Genomic DNA, 6,968 nt, shown 5'->3' on the forward strand with positions numbered 1-6,968 from the left:
TACTTCATTGTTAATGGGGAATTTAGAGTGATTGGGGGGGGGGGGGGAGAGGGGGTTGCGTGTGGGGCAGGCCAAATGAGATTCCACCTTCATGTGGTTGGCCTTGTTAAGTAGAGAATATGAAAGGATTCTCAAAACCAAGTGAAGCTCAAACTAAACCTATCAATGTTTTTTGCTTTGCATTAGCTTTTATCTTCACTGATTTTTCTAAATCACCACATTGTGACTCAATGATTCCACCACCAATCCATTGTGTTAGAAAAGAATGGGGATTGCAATGGAAAGTGGGAGTTGCATTGTATTCATAATGTTCTTGGTTTTTGCAATAATGGCAGAAGCCAACTATTACAATAATATGCGCTATGTATATGTTAGGCGAGGCTCTTCTTTGTCTCATAACTACAAAGATGCTTTCACTAAATCTCTTCTTTTCTTCGAAAGCCAATGTTTTGGGAAACTTCCATTTGATCTGAGAATGAGATGGTGAGGAGATTTTGGCCTTCTTGATGGGTTTACTAAAAAGCTATATTCAAATTCTTTGAAAGCTTAAGTATACTAAGTTTTGATAGTTTTTGTTCAATAATAATGAAGTGGGTAAGCCTTTTAAGTGATAGTGGTCTAATACTATGTCCAATACCTTGTCTCTTTAGCTTGAGGTGCTCTATTCTATTAAAAATAAAGTAGTTTTGATATCTTTATATAGTTTATTGCCATTGTTTTTGTGACAGGTGGATTTGATAGGAGGATATTACGATGTTGGAGACAATGTGAAATTTGGGCTGCCAATGGCATTCACCACCACAATGTTGTCATGGAGTATTTTGGAGTTTGGAGGATGAATGGGCTATGATCTCCCACATGCAAGGAATACCATTCGTTGGGTAGCTGATTACTTGATCAAAGTCACTGCTCACCTAGAGACTATTTATATACATGTATTCTAATGTTAAGTTTTAAGTTTTGAGTATTTGTTTTACTTGGATTTTAGTGATAATGTTGTTACTTAATTATAATGAGATTTAGATTGGGGACCCAAACTTGGATCACAAATGTTGGGAGAGATTGGAGGACATGGACACCACTCGCAGTGTGTACAAAGTGGATGCTCAAAATCCAGGCTCTGATGTTGCTTCTGAAACTATTGCATCTCTCGCCACGGCCTCCATGGTTTTCAAGTCGACAAACCACCCTTATTCTCAACTCCTCCTCCAAACCTCGATTCGAGTAGAGAAATTATAACTCTTCATATTTTTAGCTCTCTCATTATGATGATAAATCATTGAGTATGATCGAAAATGTTAAAAATCACACACAATCTTACCCATAAACATAAATTAAAAAATCATAATTGTATACATTGTTATCTATAGATTGTGTGCTTTCAACATATGTTCATACAATGTACATGCGTTAAGATGAAGTCCAACTAGCTATTTTTCATAATCTTTTGTGCTATTATTCAAGAGATTATCTTTTAAATCAATGACATGTTTCATGCCTTTCGATCAAGTTTTCAATCAATATTTTGCACATTGGCCACTTTCTAATGATTATATTGAGTGCGATAGGAAACACCCATAATACTCGTATCATTTTTATTAAGAAGAATTTGTGTATAGTGATAGATATGATTATTAAAGTGACTTTTCTTTATACTCTAGTATTTTTTTTATATAGGTTTTCTTTATATTTTGTTACAACAACCATTAAATAGAATACTTGTCCGCATAAAAGTTTCCTATAATAAATTATATACAATTGATTTCTAAAAAAAAATCTCAATATTGATTGATTCTTAGTTCTTACTATGACAATGGGAAGGTTTGTATGGGTGGCTAGGTTTTTGAGTTTGCTAACAAATTCATAGGCGCATATAGTGATTCATTATAGTCATATGTTTGCCCATTTTATTGCTCTTATTTTGGATATCATGTAAGTATATCCTGCCATAAACCTTCTAAATTAACTAATATCAAAACAATTGGAATATGCCTGATATATATTCATTAAATTTATGCAGGATGAATTACTTTGGGGAGCAACATGGTTGTAGAGAGCCACTACAGATGAATCTTACATGAACTACATTCAAGTAAATGGCCATATGTTGGGTGCTGAGGAAAATGTGAATATATTCAGTTGAGATGATAAACATGCAAGAACTTGAGTCCTTCCAACAAAAATAATGAAGCTCAACAAATCTCCCATATTTTGCCAAGCCTTTTCTTCTTAATGGTTCATTGTTGAATGGGTATCATCTATTTTGTAAATGGACATTGATAAAGCAATCAAAGAACTTGGTGGAAAAACTATTGATGGTCCTGATAAAGGTCTTAAGTTCAAGATATAGGTTATTTTTAAAATTTCCATTCAAATAATTGTGTTCATGTGCACCCTTCCATTGAATATCACTTTTATTGTATGTACATGATAGTTTTATTTCTATTTTAAAGCTAATTGTAACAGATTTCCACAATCCATGCTATGAATATTTATGCTTCTGGTGAGATTGTGTGAAAGTTTATAGAATCAATGTTTCAGATCATACTACATGATCCATCATCAGGATGAGAGAGCTAAGAAAAAGCATAATATGTTGCAGACCAAACTGAATAAAAAGAGAGAGAGGGGGGAGCGCTAAGGAGGACAGCACGCAAGTCAAGGAAACCAAAGAAGGAGAAGGAGGATACCAAAGAGGTCAAAGGAGAGTAGGAAAAAAGGGAAGATAAGATAATATAAAAGATAAAGGAGAGCCTAAAAATTAAACACGATTAATAATAAAAATGAAAATAAAAACTAAAAACTAAAAAGAAGAAAATAATAATAATTAAGAACAACAATAAGATAAATTAAAAACACAACCAAGCACTAGAAAGATTGAATTACACATAATACTAATACTAATATATAAGAAAATAAGCAAAAAATCTGAATATATATATACCTACTAGAACATAAAAGAAAATGAAAAACTAACGATAGAAAATGAAAAATTACAAAAAGAATAAAAATGAAGAAATGGAATTAAAACCAAAAAAGAGAGGAAGTAAGGATGAAAAGAAGTGAAAGAGAAATTTTTTTATAAAAATTAAAAAATAAAACTAGATAACAAAAATAACAATGAAAGAGAAATTTAATTTATACAAATTAAAAATTGAAATTAAAATTAAAAAATATATAAATTAAAAAATTAATGAAAATTAATTAATTAATAATATTAAAAAAAGAGAAAGAATAAAATAATAAAAGTAAAGGAAAAGCAAAAAAGCAAAAGGGAAGAAAGAGCGAGAAGATTAACTGAATTAAAAAAATAAATAATAAATAAAATAAATAAATAAATAATGAAAAAAGATATATATGAATAAATGTATATATATGTATGTATGTAAATGTATACACTTATACACACATATAGACGTTTATATACATACAACCATGTGCAAATATAAAAGATAAAACTGCAAGGGGTGGGCAGGGGGCGGGGCCGGTGGCAAAGGAAGAAGCAAGCACGGGCGAGAGAAAAAAGAGACAAAAAGACAAGGGAGAGAGAGGGAGGGCAGGGGGAAGGAACAAGTGGGCAAAGATGAGGGAAAAGACAACAAAAAAAGCGAGAAGACAAGAGGAGAGTAGTGCTGAGCAGAGGGTTGCGAAGGTCAACCAGGAGGATGGTGGGGTCTCTTGATGGAGGATAAAAGAGGATGCCAAGTTTGGTTGATGGTACAACCTTCATCTCGATTGATATTGGTAGGGTGATTAAATATTTCAATTGCCTCCATCTTTCTCTTGTAATAATTGTCCTCTTTAATGAGGATTTGGGTGTTTTCCAAACAAATATGATGTTTGGTGGAGGATGAGTGCTCGACTAAGGAAGATTTAACCACCCTATCATGTTTGATGTCAGCATTATGTTCCTTGATTCTTGTGATAAAAGATCTACCTGTTTCACCAATGTATGACATACCACAAGAGCACAACACTTTGTAGACTCCTGATTCTGAGAAGGTGTCTCTAGAGTCCTTAAGAGGGGGCAGGTGCTTTCTAATGGTGGAAAGGGGTTTGAAGGCACAACGAATTCCTCTTTTAATCAGAATTTTGGAGATTTTGTGAGATATGCCTTCAATAAAAGGGAGAACGATAGAGGGGGTTACCTTTCCTTGAGAAGGGATAGGTATCACCAAAGAGTGAAAAGTCCTCGCTTGTCGAAAGGCTCTGGATATATGCTTGTTAGAATACCTGTTGAGTCTAAAGACATGGCGGAGGTGAGAAAACTCCTGGTCAATGCTGTCATCATCACAAATGCAAAGGGCCCTTAGGGCGAGGGTTCTTAATACCAATGCTTTTTGGTGAGGGTGATGATGGGACGACGAATGGAGATACAAATTAGTGTGGGTGGTTTTATGGAAGACTTGATGCCCCAAGGAGCCATCAGGTTTCCTAGAAAGCAACACGTCAAGGAAAGGAAGGCGATCCTCTGACTCCAACTCTCCGTAAAGGAAATGCAAGGAGACACATTGTTAAGGTGAGTGAAAAACTCATCTAATTTTTTGAGCCCATGAGGCCAGCAAACATTAGTATCACCTACATAGCGTTTCCACCACTTGGGCTTGAGAGGGAAGGAGTGCAACATCATTTCCTCGAAATGCTCCATGAAAAGATTGGCAATGATCGAGGATAGAGGGGAGCCCATCGCCACACCATCAACCTGCTCATAAATAATACCTTGGAAGGAAAAGAAGGTCGATTTGAGGCACAACTCCACAAGGATGGCAACCTCTTCATTAACCTTGTGCTTGATGATTTCAATAGAGTCAAGAATGGGAACCTTAGTGAAGAGGGAGACCACATCGAAGCTAACTAAAATGTCATCTTTTTCCACTTTGCAATCTTTGATGAACTCAACAAAATGGTTGGAGTCTTTGATGAAGGAGTCATGAGTACCCACTAGAGGAGAGATCAACTTAGCAAGGCGTGAAGCAAGAGCATAGGTGGGAGAGCCAATCGTATCAACAATGGGCCTCACCGAGATACCGGCTTTATGAATTTTAGGTACACCATAGAAGCGGGGGGTGATTTCCTCGGATGGAATAAGGCGTCTCTTGGTTGAATCATCAAAAGTGGATTCAGCAATAGCCACTTTGACTTTTTTGAGGATCTTGGAACAAGGGTTGTGAGCTACAATTTTGTAGTTGTCATGGTCAAAAAGGAGGAGTTGCATCTTGGAGATGTAGTCTTGCTTATTCATAATAACGGTAGTGTTGCCTTTATCGGCTCTAGAAATAATTATGTCGTTATTATGTACAAGATTTTTGAAGGCGATGAACTCAACTTTGGGAATGTTGCTCTTGGGAGGCTTGGCACGTCTAAGGGTGACCGCGCAATCTTGCCTCACTTCCTCATGGACCTCGGGGGGAGAACACGAATGACATTCTCAATTTCGGTGAGGAAGTCCACAAAAGGAATGCAATAGGGGCTGGGTGAAAAGTTGAGACCACGTTTGAGAAATTGGAAACAAAGAGGATCTAAGACCGCATGAGAGAGATTGACAACTAGTTTAGATTCCCAATCGTTAATGAAAAGATACTGGGTTGAGGGAGCACGGTGAGGCAAGGTGAGAGGAGAAGGGTGGGGAGGTCGAGGAAGAATGAGGATGGGGGAAGAAACGTGAGCAAGAGGGAAAGAACAAGGAGCGAACAAGGGAGGGGCTCGAGGTTTGACGTGCTCAAAGGAAAAAGAAGAAGAACAATAAATGTTACGAGAAGATTGTATATACAAAGTGGGGTTAGGTGAGGCCACACCTGCTAGAACTACCGAAGAGCCGCTTGGAGAGGTTGCCACTTTCACGTCTACTACAGAGTGGTTGGCGACAAGACTGCTCATAGACGTTGCAATCTGAGAGTCGTTGGAAGTTGCCTTCCATGAGCTGTAGGGGCTGACCTGCGGTGTGAGAGCCTTTCCATCCGCACTGTGCTAAGAGGTGGCGCAGTTGCTGATGTGAGCGGCATGGGGAGGTGAGCTTGGGCATGATGCGTGAGCTACGGATGGCGAGGAAAGGTGATGCAAGCGAGAGCCACAACTTTGGGACCTTGCAGGTTGAGAAGAGGCCGAAGATGCAAGATGGTGTAGGGCCGACTTGAACGCAGCGAGAGAGGGCAAGCGTGGGTTTAGAAGAGTTTGCGCTGAGAGGGGAGAGGTGGAAGAGGGGTAACGAAGTAGCTGCGAGGGTGGGGAGATCTCATTGGCGCTAAGATGAGAGGAGCCAGCCACTGAAACAGAATGCAAAGATGTCTCACAGCGCTAGAGAGGGGTGGAGAAGTCAGAGGAGAACGTGACTCTCCGCTCACGCAATAAGGCAAAGAACTTTTTCTTCTGTCTGCCAATTGATGCACGTTGTCTACCTAGAGCTCTTGCAAAGGACGAAGTATCAAGTCGCATCCACAAGTTTGGCCTGAGCGAGGCGGCAAGCTCCAAATGCAGAGGAAGAAGCCCTTGTCTCTCCCTTGTCTTTTCGTCTCTCTTTTCTCTCGCCCGTGCCTGCTTCTTCCTTTGCCACCGCCCCCGCCCCCTACCCACCCCTTGCAGTTTTTATCTTTTATATTTGCATATGGTTATATGTATATAGATGTCTATATGTGTGTATAAGTGTATACATTTACATACATACATATATATACATTTATTCATATATATCTTTTTCATTATTTATTTATTTTATTTATTTATTAATTATTTTTTTAATTCAATTAATCTTCTCGCTCTTTCTTCCCTTTTACTTTTTTGCTTTTCCTTTACTTTTATTATTTCATTCTTTCTCTTTTTTTAATATTATTAATTAATTAATTTTTATTAATTTTTATATTTTTTAATTTGTATAAATTAAATTTCTCTTTCATTGTTATTTTTATTATCTAGTTTTTTTTTTTTTTTTTAATTTTTATAAAAAAATTTCTCTTTCACTTCTTTTCATCCTT

General features: G+C 37.2%; 1 pseudogene; it reads left to right on the forward strand.

Moving 5' to 3' along the window:
* The first annotated feature begins 265 nt into the window (after positions 1-265).
* Positions 266-3,682, forward strand: LOC149532785 (endoglucanase 1-like; annotated as a pseudogene).
* The last annotated feature ends 3,286 nt before the right edge of the window (positions 3,683-6,968 follow it).

The sequence above is a fragment of the Cupressus sempervirens genome, chromosome 10 (assembly GCF_028749045.1).
Source record: "Cupressus sempervirens isolate cs-2001-9-10 chromosome 10, ASM2874904v1, whole genome shotgun sequence".
Classification (NCBI taxonomy): Eukaryota; Viridiplantae; Streptophyta; class Pinopsida; order Cupressales; family Cupressaceae; genus Cupressus; species Cupressus sempervirens.